The sequence below is a fragment of the Schistocerca americana genome, chromosome X (assembly GCF_021461395.2).
Source record: "Schistocerca americana isolate TAMUIC-IGC-003095 chromosome X, iqSchAmer2.1, whole genome shotgun sequence".
In the NCBI taxonomy this organism is placed as follows: domain Eukaryota; kingdom Metazoa; phylum Arthropoda; class Insecta; order Orthoptera; family Acrididae; genus Schistocerca; species Schistocerca americana.
The window spans coordinates 135,624,131-135,643,264 of NC_060130.1; positions in this window are offsets into that span (position 1 = coordinate 135,624,131).

A 19,134-nucleotide genomic window follows, 5' to 3' on the forward strand; every position below is an offset into this window, starting at 1 on the left:
CTAGGTGGTAGCTTTAAATCGGCCGCGGTCCATTAGTGCATGTCGGACCCGCGTGTCGTCACTATCAGTGAATCCAGACCGAGCGCCGCCACACGGCAGGTCGATAGAGACTTACTAGCACTCGCCCCAGTTGTACGGACGACTTAGCTAGCGATGCAACACTGACGAAGCCTCGTTTATTTGCAGAGAAGATAGTTAGAATAGCCTTCAGCTAAGTCAATGGCTACGACCTAGCAAGGCGCCGTAGCATTATCGTATGAAGCATGTCTCATCAAGAACGATGTATACAAATGATGGATTAAAGTTAAGTATTCCAGCAGCTACGTACTTTTCTTTATAGCATTCATTACGTATCCTGTTTCAGACCTCACGCCATCCTGCGTGAGCTTATAGCGTGCATTTCGGCTTCATCTCATTGTGTCTAGGCTGTCTTGTCTAGACACAACGTATTTGGCGACGAGGCTTAAAAGATGATTTCGCGTTCGTATTGCTCTAATTTACTTGTGTCATGGCTTCGCCACAATCTCCAGATGTACTGTCCGAATTTTATCGCTTGCAGAATCAGCAGACGCAGGCGTTATTGGATGCCCTTGGACAGCTCGTCCTGGGTCAACGTGCAATGCAAAACGATGCGGCGGCCGCTGCTTCACCGCTACCGCAGCCACAACATGCTGTTGCAACCCCGTTTCTGCACTACGATGCGGAGGTGGAAACCTGGACGGAGTGGTCACGCCAGTTTGGATTTCATCTCGCCGCCTACAGAATTCAAGGTAACGAGCGGCAGCCTCATTTACTGGCGTGTGTAGGGGTGCAAACGTACCGTGTGATAGTGAAATTATTTCCCCGACGCGACGTAGCAACTCTGTCCTACGAAGAAATTTTGTCTGCATTAGATGCATATTTCAAGGAATCAGTCAATGTAGTTGCAAAAAGGTATACTTTCTTTCGTACAAAACGTACGGCCGGTTAAACTAATCGGGAGTGGGTTGCAACTTTGCAAGGCCTTACAAGGGATTGTGCTTTTGAGTGTGAATGTGGACTCCCTTATTCCGATACTATGGTGCGTGATGCAATTGCACAGAACGTTTCTGATGTTCGTATACGGGAACAGATTTTGAAACTAGTCAATCCCTCCCTTCAACAAGTGATAGACACATTGACTTTGCTCAGGAATCATTTGCAACTTCGCCAGCTGTGTGTCACATTAACCGGCCCGCCGGGCGAGCTGCATGGAACTGTAAACAGCCCTCGCGCACGTCCACGCAGCGCCTTTGTCCCGCGCCAGCATGCAAATGCCGTGAAATCTTGCCCGCGGTGTGCAACTAGACATTCGTGTGACAATTGCCCATCACGCCAAGCTATTTGCTTTTACTGTAATAAGAAAGGACATGTTCAAAGTGTTTGCCAGAAAAAGCTCAGATCAGACAATCACAACCATTCCAGGCCCTTTGCTTCGCGCCGGAACCGAACCAAGAATACTCAGGCTCGTGAACCTTCGCCCATGGACATTCATGCAGTTAATTTCACTCCGTCCAGTGCCAATTTCTATAACAGTGCCTGTGTTCGTCCCACAACTAGTGTGCGTCGACGTCGCCGGAAATCCCGTCAAGTCGCGAGTGCTTCTGGACCAGTATCAGTTCCTATTGCACGAGACAGTCGCTCTTGTCGTCAGCAGGACAATAAACTTTTTGTAGATTTGGACATTCATGGCCATGTGATACCATTCCAGCTCGATACCGGCGCTGGAGTTTCATTGATCAATCACGACAAGTACAAACAGCTGGGCAAACCTCCGTTGTGTGCCGCAAATGTTCAGTTAACTAGCTATTCCGGTCAGACTATCCCTGTGTTAGGACAGTGCAGCCTTCTTGCAACATACAAGGGACAAACAAAACTTGTGTCATTTTACGTCCTTCGTTCTTCTGCAGTGAACTTGTTTGGTTTAGATTTATTTCAGTTGTTTAACTTGTCTATAGTTAATCAAGTCCTATCAGTGAACCAGACTGTGCCTTCAGACAGTGTTTCTCGTCTATGTGCAGAATTTGCAGAAATTTTTGCACCGGGCCTTGGTTGCGCTAAGAACTATAAAGCACATTTGGATCTGAAAGTAAACGTGCAACCGAAATTTTTCAGGGCGCGGAATGTTCCCCACGCATTGCGTGATGAGGTCGCAAGATCATTACACGATTTGGAATCACAAAGTGTAATTGAACGTGTGCAGGCTTCTCTCTGGGCCTCACCCTTAGTAATTTTGCCAAAACCTTCCAGAACGTTGAGACTTTGCGTAAACTTCAAGGCAACAGTGAATCCACAACTAGTGATTGCAACTAATCCATTACCCCGCCCGGCAGATCTTTTTGACAAACTGTGCCCGGGTAAATACTTTTCTAAGTTGGACCTAGCAGACGCGTACTTGCAAATACCAGTGGACGACGAATCCCAGCGCGTATTGGTGGTTAACACGCATCTTGGTTTGTATCGCTTCAAAAGACTGCCATTCGGGTGTGCATCCGCCCCTGCATTGTTTCAGCAGTATCTACAAACTGTTTGTGCGTCGGTCCCTACTGCAGCAAACTATCTGGACGATATTGTGATCTCCGGAAAGACAGAAGACGAACATTTAGCAAACCTCCGGACATTATTTCAGGTCTTGCGACATAATGGTCTTCACTTGCGGAAGGACAAATGTGTGTTTTTTGCTCGTGACTTACCATATTTGGGACATGTAATCAATGCCCAAGGCATACATCCGAGTCCAGAGCACCTCCGTGCCATACACGACTTGCCTTTGCCGCAGAATTTGAAGCAGCTCAGAGTGTGTTGGGAAAAATTAATTATTATGCAAAATATGTGCCGCAAGCCTCTTCCATTTCAGCTCCGCTTCATCGCTTACGCCGTAAAGGTGTTCCGTTTGTCTGGACGACGGAATGCGAACGCGCCTTTCTCCAGTTGAAATCGGCGTTGCTTTCAAATACTTGCCTTACGCCATTCGATCCTCAGAAACCACTTTTGTTGATGGTAGATGCATCGGACTTCGGGATCGGGGCTGTGCTTGCGCACAAAGATGGCTCACATGATCGCCCTATTGCCTTTGCGTCCAAATTGCTCTCGTCTGCGCAAAGAAATTATTCCCAGATCGAGAAAGAAGCTTTGGCTCTCGTTTTGGTGTTACAAAGTTTCATGATTTCTTGTATGGTCGTCACTTTACCATCATCACAGACCACAAACCTTTGATATCGCTTTTTCATCCGAACAAGCCTGTACCTCCACGTACAGCGCCGAAATTTATTCGCTGGTCTATTTTCCTCTCGCAGTACCGCTACGATATCTTGTATCGGTTCACTGCTAAGCACGGAAGCGCTGATGCGTTGTCCCGTTTGCCTGTTGCTGAGGATAGAGCATTCGATTCCTCCGAACTTGCTTGCATGTTCATTGATGCGGAAACCGATGACGTGGTCGAATCGTTTCCGATTGATTTTCGTCGTGTAGCTACAGCCACAGCTGCTGACCCTGTCCTTGCTACGGTTTTGCGTTTTCTTGCTACGCAATGGCCCTTGTCAAAGTCACGGATCGAGGATCCGTTGGTTCGCCGATTTTTTGCTCACAAGGAGAGACTTTTTGTACGACGTGGTGTTTTGTTGTTGCGTTCTGATAATGATCAGTCCAGAGTCGTGGTCCCACGTTCGTTACAGTCCTCTGTTTTACGGCTTCTTCACCAAGGACATTGGGGTATCGTGCGAACGAAACAACTTGCTCGTCAGCACTGTACTTGGTTCGGAATCGATGCTGCGATTACGAATATGTGCTCTTCTTGCATGGCGTGTGCCGAACAACAATCCACACCACCGCGGAAATTCTTTGCATGGCCGAAAGCCACTTCCCCTTGGCAACGCTTGCACATAGATTTTGCTGGTCCATTCTGGAATGCTCGATGGTTGGTTGTGGTCGATTCTTTCAATAATTTTCCTTTTGTTGTCCGGATGTCTTCCACGACGTCATCTGCCACCATCCAAGCGTTATCCGCTATCTTTTGCATTGAAGGTCTTCCACAGACTATTGTTTCCGACAATGACCCACAATTCATGTCCGCAGAATTTCAGTCATTCTGCAAGGCCAATGGTATTCAACATCTGACGTCCTCGCCGTTTTCGCCTCAGTCAAACGGTGCCGCTGAACGATTGGTCTGTAGTTTCAAGTCACAGATGTTGAAGCTGAAAGAGTCGCATTCTCGGGAGGACGCGTTGTTGCTCTTTTTGTCTTCGTATCGCTCTCAGCCCCGAGATGGTCGCTCGCCGGTTGAGTTGATCCACAGTCATCCTCATCGAACCTTGATGTCTTTGCTGCATCCGCCGCATCAGGTTCCTGTGCAGCGGCAGACTCCTGTTTTTGCTCCAGGCGACGTTGTATACTATCGCAACTATCGCGGTTCACAGCGTTGGCTCGCAGGGCGCATTCTTCGCTGCCTCGGCCGCGCTATGTATCTAGTTTTGGGGGCCACTGGTGAGGTGCGTCGGCATCTCAATCAGCTGCGTCTCTGTCGTCGCACGGGTTCTGCCGCTCCCCGTCTGCTTTCAGCGACGGTGCCGTCCGGTCAGCGTCCTGGGGACCCATCTACTGGCTCGCCTCATCCCCAGGTGTTAAGCGACGCTGCCTTCCATGTTGCCCCATGGCGACGCGCCGCCGCTGCCGCCGCCGCCTGTTCTCCCGCCGACGCCGCCCCCAGTGGACGCGTCGCTGCAGCCCCCGGGCGCCTCCCTGGGTCACGCGCCGCCGATCGCTTCCCGTGACCAGCAGTCCTCCGCCATGGAACTCTTGCCCGCTCCGGACCACATGGCGTCTTCGCGCGTCGGGTACCCCGACGCGATGGATGTCGACCCTTCGGCCCCTCCTGTCTCTTTACGGGCGCATACACTGCATGTTGGCGTGCACCCTGGACTAGATTTTCAGGCGTTTCCTAGCTCCCCTCGGACCGAATGGCCGGGTGCGGGTGGCACAGCCTCGTCTGTTGTTAGGCTCCCCACCTCATCGGATACGCCAACATGGGGTCCTCCCCACGGCGGCCGGAAGCCTTATAACACGACCGGTCGCCGATTTGCGGGGGAGGAATGTGGTGTCACCGCCAGACACCACACTTGCTAGGTGGTAGCTTTAAATCGGCCGCGGTCCATTAGTACATGTCGGACCCGCGTGTCGCCACTATCAGCGAATCCAGACTGAGCGCCGCCACACGGCAGGTCGATAGAGACTTACTAGCACTCGCCCCAGTTGTACGGACGACTTAGCTAGCGATGCAACACTGACGAAGCCTCGTTTATTTGCAGAGAAGATAGTTAGAATAGCCTTCAGCTAAGTCAATGGCTATGACCTAGCAAGGCGCCATAGCAATTGATAGTTATCGTATGAAGCATGTCTCATCAAGAACGATGTATACAAATGATGGATTAAAGTTAAGTATTCCAGCAGCTACGTACTTTTCTTTATAGTATTCATTACGTATCCTGTTTCAGACCTCACGCCATCCTGCGTGAGCTTATAGCGTGCATTTCGGTCTCCTCAAACCACACGGTGTCGGCACTTCTGTCGACACATCAAGGTAACTGATCTTTTCGATTTAAAAGACGATTAAAATTACCTCCAAGTAATAACTGTCTTGGATTTTTATTTAACGAGTATATCAGTTCATTTTTGAAGAAACGGTGAGAACTTCCTGAGGGGGCATACAAGTTGATGATAGTTACATCGTAGATGCTTAGTCCTATTCCCCTTCCGGATTCCAGTCGTCCCACCTCACTTACTGGAATCCCTTCCCTCACCAAAACAGCTGTTCCAACACTTGTTTCGTGTGACACATTTATGTAACTGACATAACCGGGACTTACTAAATCCGACGTTAGAAGTTCTTGTAACAGGGCAATATCAGTCGCAGACTCGTACAAAAATTCATTAAGTGCCGATAATTTCAAACCGGACGTAATTTTTTTTATGTTTATAGTGGTAACAGAATAAGATTGCGGCATTGCGCTGCCACTATGTAGTTTTTTTAATTAACTCATTTAGTTTCCTGTGGTTCAGGGTTCAGTTAAACTATTAACAGTTTTCTCGGAAGGCTGCACATGGAATAACACTTCAATCAGTTTATTAGTTACTGTCCAGTTTTTTTTCTACTTCTGAGGTTTTCTCTTGTACCGCTAGCAGACTGATTTCCTTGTAACCTTTCTGATTTTTCCTCTAGTGATTCGTGTAGGACCGTTTCGTACCGAACATTCTTTGGGCTTGGATCGCCCTTTCCGGGTATACCCTTCCCTTGGTTACGAGCTACATTCACATTTGGTTGCGATTTTTGTTTTACTTCGTGGCTCATCTGGAGCAGCAGCAGACGCTGGCACCTGCCCTGCGGTGTTGACCGTGATTTCATTTGGCCACCACTTCCTTGTTCATTATTAATATCACTTACTTCCTGATCGAGGGAAACAACTGGAGACGGCAGTTTTGCAACCTCTTCCGGAATTTGTTTACTAACTGATAGCTGCTGATCTTTGCAATCATATACTTCACCTGTTGTTTCTTGCAAATTAATAATGACGACACCCTCTTCATTTTCTGGTACCGTATGTTTATTATCTTTCTGTTCATCAGTTTCCATTCGCATTTTGCCTTCCAGTTCCTCTGCCTCCTCATCGCACTGTTTTTGTTTGCGAACTGAGGGAGTTGTACAGGACACCTCGTCCTCTGAACAACCACCAGTTGTCTCCAGAGGTCATTTTTTCGGTTGCATTTCAGTTTCACGAGTACTGGTAACAGTGTATCCCTTTGTTGTTAACAGGGGAAATTGACTGTTATCGTGAAGGGAGACATCATCTTGGCCCACTGCGCTAACATCCTCAACCATTTGATCCGGGCTATTCTTCAGTAACAGAACATTTAAGGTAGGTTTCTGACACTGTATCAATCCACTATTAAGAACAACAGTTCGCTGCGGACATTCCTGTCTGAAGTGACCGGTTACGTTACATATATGACATGTAGCTTCCTGACCTGAATAAACAATTTGTGCCTTATACCCACAAACGGTTATGTGAGACGGAATATTTGTCTTAACGTCCATCTCTGCACAGCGGACCCCATTGAAACATTGCAGTTTAAAGCGAGGCTACCATCTTTTATTTGCAATTGATTTATCGTCCTCGTAGTTTGAAAGAGCTTTCTTAATCTTATTATTTTCAATTTTAATGGGAAGATTCAAGACACGAACGGTTTCGTAATTAATGTTAGCTCTATAGATGGAAACCTTACTTTTATAACTATTTCGATGCACAAAATCTACTTCATAGCCCCACTTTCGTAACGCTTTTTCAACAGTCGCAGCAATGAATAACTTGACAAAAACACAGTATTTTTCCTGATCTAGTATCCAGGTGTGGACGGTTTCAGAATTGAGACCAATTACCTCTGTAATACAGTCGTCTACATCCAGGGATGTCGGCTGAACGGGACGGGATTCCTTGTCAAGAGCAAATACCAGAGTGTTCTTCCTGAGGTTTGTAGCCATGGTTCATCCAGCGACGAAATTTCTGTTAAACAACCGAAATTCCAATTAGCAGCAGCACGACCAGAAGGAGTGATCAGATCACAAGGAATTTCAACGAACACGGAGATTAACGAACGGATAGCACTCGGCGAAGCACAAGTACAGCCATGAAAACACGGAAGTGCAGCGCAGCAGCTGGCGTGGCTGAAAAGGAACTGGGGTGCAATCCTGCTGCTACTGTTCGTAAATACTTGTATACTGACCATTCTGACCATTCGTTAATTGACTAAATATGCGCTACAATCGGATTCGCATGCATATGACATGGTTTAACGTCACCACAAAACAATGACTAAGGAATGGATGCCGTTGAAGTCCCCTTACATTGACGGCAAGACAAATGTTCGCAAAATAGCTGTATTTGCTCAAAAACAATTACATATTAAATATCGAAGGACAGACGTCCACACTGTCAGAGGGCGTTGAAATATAGCATCGACTGCAGATGGAAATTTGTGCCCGACTGGAGTTCGAAGCTGGATCTCCTACTTACTAGGCAGACGCGCTGACCATTTCCCTATAGGGACACACCCGCCGACATCCCTGCAGGACCTATCTACACACGTTCCTCCTCACACGCAAATTATCATCGGACGATGATGTGCGTCAAGCACTGAAAACTTTCTATGGCCCATCGAGACGTGAATAATTATACAGGATGTGTCAGTAGGAATAGTAAATGTTGTAGGAGGTGGCAGTACAGACAAAATGCAGAAACAATGCCATATAACATGTGTCTAATTTTTATTGAGTACATGCAGCTTACAGGAACCATTTGTCTACACTTCCTTGAAAATGAAGGAGAAGAGGTTCCTTTGGTTACAAGAGAGCGTATGTTCCTCCAGCATGACGGGCCTCGTGCACCTTCTAGTCGTCAGGTGACACATCATCCAAACCTAACATTCCCGGAAGATAGAGCAGTAGATATGGGCACTTTTCTTGGCCACCTTATCCCTTTGGATTTTTGCCTGTGGGGATGGTTGAAAGGCGAAATCTACATAGATAAAGTAGACCCAGGAGCCGATTTGATCGTTCGGATTATGAATAGCGCAGCCCTCATAAAAGAACACAAAGAAGACCTCAGAAGAACTACACGTGATGTTATCAAGAGAAGTCAAAAGAGCATGGAAGTTGGTTGAAAACCAACATTGAACCTCCTCATTTGCCTTTGCTTTGAGTTTGTTAGGGTTACTTACTAACAGCTGTATCTCTGTACTCAATAAAAGGACACATTTACATGGAAATTTTTATGCAATTCATCTGCTAAAGTATATATTACTTCCCCTGAAACACTCTGTATATGCATACAGGATGGTCCATTGATCATGACCGGGCTAAATGTTTCACGAAATAAGCGTCAAACGAAAAAACTACGAAGAACGAAACTTGTCTAGCTTGAAGGGGGAAACCAGATGGCGCTATGGTTGGCCCGCTAGATGGCACTGCCATAGGTCAAACGGATATCAACTGCGTTTTTTTTTTTTAATAGGAACCCCCATTGTTTTTATTACATATTCGTGTAGTATGTAAAGAAATATAAATGTTTAAGTTGGACCACTTTTTTCGCTTTGTGAAAGATATACACCAAAATGCATTGAAAATGAGAACGTACTTGCTTAACCTCTGGTTCGCAGGAAGGAATTTGTACATGGAGTCAAGTATGCGGCAACAAGAGGAATGTAGGAAAACGATGACATCGAAGCGAGCGGAATAAGGAAGGTAGTCAATTTTTTCTCGTTGAGTTCGTATTATAGTGTATGTCTACTGAGGTAGCAGTGATGCACGTGAGTCGAATACTGTATTTGATGCTTTTCAGGAGGACAGAGAATCATTCACGTCTAAACTTACTCACATCTGTGTTAAAGGATAACAGAGAGTGTACGGGATGATCGATTGAGACAGAGTTGCAACTAGGTACGATTTAAACGTTGACTCATTTATTCTAGAAAAGGACAAGTTGCTGAAGGTCGATTTTTGTCCATTGTTCTATTTGGATGCTTTAGTCATGTGATATTGCCTGCGTTCTAGTCGTATGCAGCTACGGGTTCCGTATGTGGTTTAAAGCACTGTCTACTTGCGATCGTTAACGGTGAACCGGTCGGTCATCAGAGGACTTCTATCTCACGTGTGATGAAAGTTGACACATTCCTCTAAACGCACTTTGATTCACGTGATCCCCACCCTGCCGCATGATTGGTGTAAAATCGAGACTTCAGCGTCATAACTAAGTTAGCTGTGGGTATTTGTGAGGGGCTGTATTCATTGAGTACACACTTATCCGACAAATGGGTGTTTACAGAGTTGGTGACGGGATGACTTGTAATTTTCACATGTCGGACGCTGCTGTTAGGCGTATCTGTTTGCTTGTAGGATGTACCGGCTGCTAATAACTGTCATTTTTATATAGACCTGATGGAGTCATAGTATAATTTCTGACTCATGATCGGATGTGATCAGTGGGCACTAGACGTGTCCGCAGGGCTATATTGGGCTCGTATCATAGAAAGGAAAAGTTTTACGATTGAAGGAGAGATAGCTCAGCGTAGGAGAACCGGGGACAAGGATATATGTCTGACAGGACGGAAAAGTAGGCGATCTAAGATTATCGCTCGTTTTTAAGTGCTGAACGTTCTAGTCTTAGGAGTGTGTGTGTGTGTGTTTACGTTCTCTCTCTCTATCTCTCTTACCGGAACCTTCGATGCACCGATCCTAGACTCTAGAACAATACTTTACACATGATAGATTGGATGATTTACGTAAAAATGTGTCGAACTACGTTGTCTATAAATATCGGTCCGTTCTTGTTCTTCTTAACTGTATGCTATTAAATTAAGGCACTTTGAGATCTGTTACTATAGGTCGATATGGTGTGCTGACTTGGTTACATTTCGAAAAATGTGGTGCACTTGGGGGGGGGGGGGGGGTTAGGACCAGGAATGCTCTATTCAGTCAAGAGAGGTGGAGTGTAGCTGTATTCGTCTGCTCAGTTGAGGAATAATTCGGTAGCGATGTTGCGGGGTAGGTTGGTCAATGCCGAAGTGAGGATGGTCTTTTAACGTAAGAAGGCGAGATTGCTCTGTGACTGCCATACGCTAAGAGATTGATCGAGTATTGTACTATGCGCGAGGTCTTAGAAATATGTATAGCGTTGTCTGGTATACTTTGATCGTTTTTATGTGTTCGAGAATTACGTGTGAATGGACGTGCTGAGCAGTCATCTACGAATGTTCGCAATGATACTCGCAAAGTAGAGGAGGTATGGTTTAGCTATGATACTGATATTAGGAAAACAAGCTGTCACATGATTGGTCAGTGTTGGACTTACTGTAAAATTTTTCGCGATATCAGCTGTGATGGATAATATTACAATAGATCGGTGGTGTCTTATCCATCGCATCTGTGCATTGGGTACGACATAATGATTGACTGACAATGCTTGTTTGAGTTGGGGGACAAATTTTGGTTGATAGACCGCAACTTCCGTGGTTGCTATCATCGAGAACGGTGATCCCGTTCTTGTGTGCAAAAATGACCAATCACTAGAAATGGAATGCAGAGTTATAAACTATTCGGTCACTGCGACATATGAGTTTAAATGTAGAGTTGGTCAATCACTTTCGAGGGAAGTCACCGCAACGCCACCAGGCTCTTCTAGTTTCCTTGTGTTGTGGCTTTCCTTTATTTAAAATCATTAAATGTTATGCTATCGACTGTAAGAATATGATTTACAAGGTGCAAGGTATAATTTCCTGTGAGAGGTCGTGCGTGCATCAGTCCGTGTTAATGTCTGTTTAGAATCAGACACGGACTTCGAAGTCACGGCAGAAAGACAAAATGTTTGGCAGTGTGCATAAGCGTGTTAGGAAACACTGTTTGAACAAGGGTCAGAGGTACCGTCTCATTCGCTTAGAGTATGGGTGATCAAACTTTAAAGTGGTCTCTGCAGCGTGTGTGTATTTAATATGATCTTGTTCATATAGGCATATGCAGTTTAGGTGTCGGACTTGGCGAGCTGTTAGGAATTCTTGGATGGTCGCACTCTGAATTATACAGGGAGAATTATAGCTGGTAATTTTTTTTCACTGTTTGATGGTAGAGGATAAAGATGATAGGTTGTTGAGGATCTGTTGTACTTGTATCTAGTCTGGGGCGTACAACATTGCGCGCATTTCCGGTGAATGGTCAAAACAAGGTCCTGTTGTAGTAACTGAGATCGTTCTGTTTATAGACAGGTTGCAGAAGGTAATAGATATGTCTTTCTCCGACTTAAATTGCAGAGATCAGATTGGTGAAGATAAATGCATACTCATCTATGCTTAGAAAGGGAGAATGTTTTCTTATTATTAAGTGAGTTTTGGCAGGAGTGAATATGGTTTTGCTTCTTATTTCTGTATTTAAATCTATATACTTCTTTAACCAATCCGATTGTTTAAATTTTAAAACTCTATGTATTTTTGTTAATTTCATTCCTAATGATAAATACTGTTTAGTTAACAATTTGCATTGTTTATTCTGGGGACAATTTTATTTTCAGGATATAATGGTAAATCTTACCGTAAATCATGTAATTCTTTTGGCTACTCTAAATCTACTTCAAAAATATATCCAATTTTAGCAGTATCTGAAATTTCACTTATTTTTGTACAATCAAGATTATTTTGTTCATCCCATTCAAATTCACCATATGGTAAATACTGACTCATACCATATACATACATATAATTCACATCTAAATACGCTGGATAATTTGATATCTTTTTCATATCCAAACCCTTCATATGTTTATTGTATGCTTTAATGTATCTTTTACAACACTGTGATATTCCTCCTCTTATTCATTTCTCAAGAAATAAAATCATATCATATTCATGTAATAAAACTATGTTAATTTTCGTCATGTTCAACATTGCGTCCCAAGATAATCCTGGTGCAGAAAATACCGAGATGGATCTGAATACTAAGCTTTTATACAAGTTTTTCTAAAATTTTCAGATACATCAGACAATAACAGTACATCAGCTTTAAGATATACATTGTTGTGACTTGGCAAGACAGCCAAGCCACTAGGAGGTAGCCGAAACGCACGCGTTTAGCTCACGCAGGCTGGCGTGAGGTCTGGAACAGGTAAAGTAACTGAGACTAGCAAATAAAGTACGAAGCTGCTGGAATACTTAACTTTAATCCATAAGTGGTGAATGCCCGCATCTCGTGGTCGTGCGGTAGCGTTCTCGCTTCCCACGCCCGGGTTCCCGGGTTCGATTCCCGGCGGGGTCAGGGATTTTCTCTGCCTCGTGATGGCTGGGTGTTGTGTGATGTCCTTAGGTTAGTTAGGTTTAAGTAGTTCTAAGTTCTAGGGGACTGATGACCTAAGAAGTTAAGTCCCATAGTGCTCAGAGCCATTTGAACCATAAGTGGTGAACATAGCTCTTGACGGTACATGCATCACAAGAAAAATAGCAAATGATAATGGCGCCTTGCTAGGTCGTAGCTAATGAAGTAGCTGAAGGCTATGCTAACTATCGTCTCAGCAAATGAGAGCGTAATTTGTCAGTGAACCATCGCTAGCAAATGCGGCTGTACAACTGGGGCGAGTGCTAGGACGTCTCTCTAGACCTGCTGTGTGGCGGCGCTCGGTCTGCAATCACTGACAGTGGCGACACGCGGGTCCGACGTATACTAACGGACCGCGGCTGATTTAAAGGCTACCACCTAGCAAGTGTGGTGTCCGGCGGTGACACCACATACATCATGATATTCAACTAGATTTTTAATATTAATTTTTTTTCAAACTAATTTTGCATGTTTATAATCTTCGTCATTTAACGTGAAAAAGAAGGCCACAACTCTGAAGTTCAGGTGAGGTGTAAGGTGAGCTAATGATGTCACCTTGGCCCTAAATTTCACCACAATTTGGCCCAATGCCACCGTAGACACGTTATGGGAGGTCGTCACAGACTCCCTTACCCGCATTTCACTCCTCCTTTGAACGCCTCGGCGATGAAGATTCAAACCATGACGCGCAGTGTTGAAGTCACGCGATTTTCGTGTGAGTCACCGAGGAAAACATTCCAGGCACCCCGCCGCTCAGAATCAGCACGAAAAGGCCTCAGGAATGTCATAAAGGATGTCAATGGAATCACCACTTTCTCCGGGGCGTTGATTCCCACACATTTCGCTGTCAAAAACCACATTTATTTACATAAATTATCGGGATACGATTCGCATCTGTCTGCGAAATGGAGTAATAGATTTAATATCAAACAACGAAGTGCCGAGTCCGAAGATGACGTCACAGTGCGCCACGCTTTTGCACGATCGCAGTGGACGATTCTACGCACATTTGAGCCTAATTTCATACTTAAACGTCACAATGGGTGGGAATTACAGGGTTTCGAAAATCTTATCCTTTAACTTTGCTGCACAGTATAGTGTCTCGGTACCAGGTTTCACGAGATTTTACTACCGGTGAACTGTGTCACGAAGGAATCATTTCCGGTTGACACGCGATTGGTGAAGAGCACTAACTTTAATATTACCCACGCTAATTAGAGCGTGTTACAGATTTAATTTCCAGTATCGTCTACCAATTATTATTGAACTAGGTAGACCTTTTACTTTTTAATGATTCTGGTGTGGTAATTACAGAAGATGATATGGTTGGCGTTGTAATATTGCACATAAATTTCCATTGTGATATAGAGCCTATCAAGTCTCGATGCTGCTACAGCCAAAACAACATAACGGCAAGTCTTTCAACGACGCTTTTCATGCTCCAACCAACAATTATATTGTTCAGTGCACCACATAAGCCTGTTGTGGGTTTTGAATTTGTCGTCTCTAACTGGCAATTTGGGTATTATCAGTCTCGATACTGAATGACAGTGACTGATACATCACTTCAGCGAGATCCCGGAATTAGAGAAAAAATAATCGCGCAACTAAAATGCAGCATTTATGTATAGTACATACGCTCCCTGTGTTAACAAGCAATACTCCAGTAGACAACACAGATGCGAAACATAGAGTCCCATCAAGCGATCAATCGCCTCGCCATTGGTCTGGAGCTGGGCTATTGCATTAGCCTCGAGGACATTGTCGGAGTCATTGTGCTAGTGCACATCTATGACACTCGCGTGGCTACGATCACCGCATGGATCCTCTCATGAGGGTCCAGTAACTTGTTACCGACGCACCATTGCCGGTTTATTGTAACTCTCGCACACTCACATTGACGATGGGCCACAGAAATTGCTTCGCGATTACTTACTACAGGCTCTCCACCGACGACTCTCCGGGACATTGTCGGAGACATTCTGCTAATCTACAACGATGATACTCGCGCTGCTACAGTCCCCGCAAGGTACCTCACCTGGGAATCTAGTAGCTAGTAACCGATCCAGCCCCGCCAGATCACTGTAACCATTGCACCCTAACACTGAGGATGGGACACAGAAAATGCTTCCACATTGCGAGCTACAGGCTCTCTGTCGACGTCTCTCCAAAAGACTAATGCTGCCCTCAGGAGCTGAATATCCATCACACGTGTGCTTCACTATTTCATATGCCTCGAGGACATTGTCGGAGTCATTGTGCTATTGTATATTTGTGATACTGGCGCGGCTACGGTCACAGCATGGAAACTAACACGAGTGTCCAGTAACTTGTAACGAATGCATCATTGCCGGTTTATTGTACCTCTAGCACCCTCTCATTGACGACGGGACACAGAAATTGCATCGCGATTGCGTACTACAGGCCCTCTGCCGACGTCTCTCCAAGACACTAATGCCGCCCTGAGGAATTGCCTCACCAGTGTGTGGGTGCTGTTCTATTGCATAAGCCTCGAGGACGTTGTCGGAGTCATTCTTCTAGTGTACATGTACGTATAATACTGGGGTGGCTACGTTCACTGCATGGAACCTCTCCTTAGAGTACAGCCCTGCTGCCGGTTTATTGTAACCCTCACACCCTAACATTGACGATGGGCCACAAAAGTTACTTCACCATTGCATACTACAGGCTCTCTACCGACGTCTCTCCAAACCAGTAATGCCTCCATCAGGAATTGCCTCGCCATTACGCCGGTGCTGGGCTAATGCATAAGCCTCAAGGACGTTTCGGAGTCTTTATGCTAGTGTAAATCTATGCTGCTGGCGCGACTACGGTCACCGCATGGAACCTCTCCTGAGTGTCCAGGAACTAGTAAGCGACGCACCATTGCCGGATTATTGTTCCCTTCGCACACTCGCATTGACGATGGGGCAGAGAAGTTGATTCACGACTGCATACCACAGGCTCTCTGCCGACGTCTGTCAAAGAGACTAATATCGCCCTCAAAAATTGGCTCGCTATTAGGCAGGTCCAACGCTATTGCATAAACCGAGCGAGGTGGCGCAGTGGCTAGCACACTGGACTCGCATTCGGGAGGACGACGGTTCAATCCCGCGTCCGGCCATCCTGATTTAGATTTTCCGTGATTTCCCTAAATCGCTCCAGACAAATGCCGGGATGGTTCCTTTGAAAGGGCACGGCCGACTTCCTTCCCTAATACGATGACACCGATGACCTCGCTGTCTGGTCTCCTCCCTCAAGCAACCCGACCCCCGACCTGCCACTGCAGAAGCCTCGATTACGTTTTCGGTGTCATTTTGCTAGTGTACATCTGTGATACTGGTGCTGCGACAGTCACCACATGGGACCTCAACTTGGACTAAAGTTTCTCTAGCCGATGAACCGCTGCCGGTTTTCTGTAATCCTTGCACCCTCACAATGACTATGAGACACAGAAATTCCTTCGCCATTGCATACTACAGGCTCTCTGCCGTCGTCTCTCCAAGACAATAATGCTGCCCTCAGGAAATGCTTTGCCATTAGGCGGGTGCTAGGCTGTTGCATAAACCTCGTGGACATTCTCGGAGGCATTTTGCTATTGTACATCTACGATACTGGCATCGCTACAGTCACCGCATCGAACCACTCCTGAGTGTCCAGTAACTTGTAACCTTTGCCCCATTGCTGGTTTTTTGTACCACTCGAACCCTCGCATTGACGATGGGGCACATGTGTTGCTTTGGGATTGGATAGTTCAGGCTCTCTGCCAACGTCTCTCCAAGGCACTAACTCTGTTCTCAGGAAGTGCCTCGCCATTAGGCGGGTGCTGCACTATTGCATAAGCCTCGAGGACATAGTCGGAGTCATTTTGCTAGTGTTTGTCTATGAAACGTGCTCGGTTAGAGTCACCAAAATGGAAAGGCTCCTGGCAGTCAAGTAGCTTGTAAGCGAAGCACCGCTGCCCGCTTGCCTCACAAAATTGCATCGCCATTGCATACTACAGGCTCTCTGCCGACGTCTCTCCAAGGCACTACTGCCGCCCTCAAGAATTGCCTCGCCATTGGCAGGGTGCTCCACTATTGCATATGTCAAGAGAAAATTGTCGGAGTCTTTCTGCTAGTGTACATCTATGATAGTGACGTTGCTGAATACACCGCTGCGGGTTCTCTGTAACCCTTCAGACTCTCATAGACCAGACGGGTATCCTGTGTTAGGGAGTCTACCGGTGAAAAAGTATAATAAAACGAACACTAAACAGCAAGTGCAGGTTAATGTCGTGAGCAGCTCAAGTTCGCCAATAGGCCTACCACCTCAGAGAGGGTTGGGAGTGGACCCTGCTAGGATAAACCCCAACCTGGAGCACACTCTGCAATTAGCTCGCCTGGAGGAGCCGGCTGTCCTCACCACAGCCCGAAGGCATGTGGTGCGTGTCGGCCATGAGTATGTAAGAGACATCACCTTTCCGGTAATGGCGGCTGTGGATAGGATACAGCTTAAGACGATGAATCTCCCCATTGACTTTGGGGCCCTGCGTGACTTTTTTAAATAGGTGTTTGAAAGACGAAATGAGAAATTTGATCTGGATGAGCTATACAATCAATCCGTTTTTACTAATGGAAGAGTAGCACATGATTGGAGCAGGATCTCTCCTTATGCTCATATTCGTACATACTTTCCACGTGAGCCTTTTAAACGTCGGACAGATAAATGCACATAACAGCAAATTAGTCCTGCAGGAACTCCAAAGAGTGGTGGAGGAGAGGAGTCTGGATGTGCTCTGTCTGCAGGAGCCATACTCCCAAGCTGGGCGAAGCCCTTTCATGGGAGTCAACTGACAAGCAATTCACTGCGGAACAGAGCCGTTGGCCGCAGCCATAGTCATAAACAAGGCGCTGAGAGCTACAGTCCTCTCGTAGCTTTGTGATGACCACTGCAGCGTCGTGGAATTACAGTCGCCTGTAGGAGTGCTATATCTCGTCAACATATACTTTCAATATGGCAGAGGGTTTGACGAATTCCTAGATAAATTAACTCAGGTGGCCACGGCGTTGCGGGGGCGCAGATTTATAGTGACAGCAGATATAAATACGAAGGCCCCCCTATGGTTCAGTGGCACTCAAGATGACAGTAGTGAAAAAGCGGAAAAGCCATCATGGCGCTGCAATTAGTGGTCGCCAACAAACAAGGGAAACCACCCACCTACTCTGGCAGAGGGCACAATATTGACGTTACTCTAGTAAGGCCAAACCTTGCAACAAAGATAAAGGACTGGACTGTTTGGGATCATGTCACAACAAGCGACCATAATCTAATAACCTTCTCTTTAGGTAGGGTGTGCCCATGGGACATGGGGTGGGAAATACAGCTCATTCACAACAAGGCCGACTGGGACCACTTAGCGAGGGAGTGCGACATACCGATATTCAAAGGAGGGCGATGAGAACATAGAGGAGTACGCCGAAGAGCTGGTGAAAGCAGTTACCGTGGCTGTGAGGGCAGCTGTACCAACTAGGAGGAGAGCCGTTGCGGCCTCCCCTTGACCATGGTCAGCCGAACTGGGACAGATGCACCAGTCTCTAAGGAGGGTGAGGAGGCATTACCAGCGAAGTGTCGTCTGGGGAAAAAGCAGCGATGGCTGCAAGTGTACAGAGAAGCCAAAGAGCAGTTCCAATGGGAGCCCAGGGCAGTTAGGTTGAGGAGCTGGGATAAGTACGTAGAAAGCCTACCTACTGACCCTTAGGGTGTCCCATACAAGTTAGTATGGGAAAAAATAAGGTCACCAATGGTGCTATCTACCGTCAGGGATGGGGAGCGAGTGACTGAGACTTGGTGGGAAACCGCCGACGTCCTCCTCCGGGTACTGTTGCCTGACGAGAGAGAGGAAGACGACTCAGAGGAACAACAAAGAATCAGGAGAGAAAACCAAAGAGTCTATGAAAGTAATAGCATTGCTTATCCCTTCTCCGAAGAGGAGGTAGGTGCCCAAATAAAGGCCCTTAAGAAGAGCAAGGCTCCTGGCCCATACGGCATTACAGCGGAGGTGGTACAACTCCTCGCCCCCCCCCCCCCCCCCCCAGCTGATGACACCTCTCACTAAGTAATACAATGAGTGTCTAAGGCTCAGAAAATTTCAGTCCATCTGGAAAAAAGCAAATGTGGTAGTAATCAAAGAAGGTCTGGATAAAGACCCAAAAGAAGCGAAATCATACAGACCC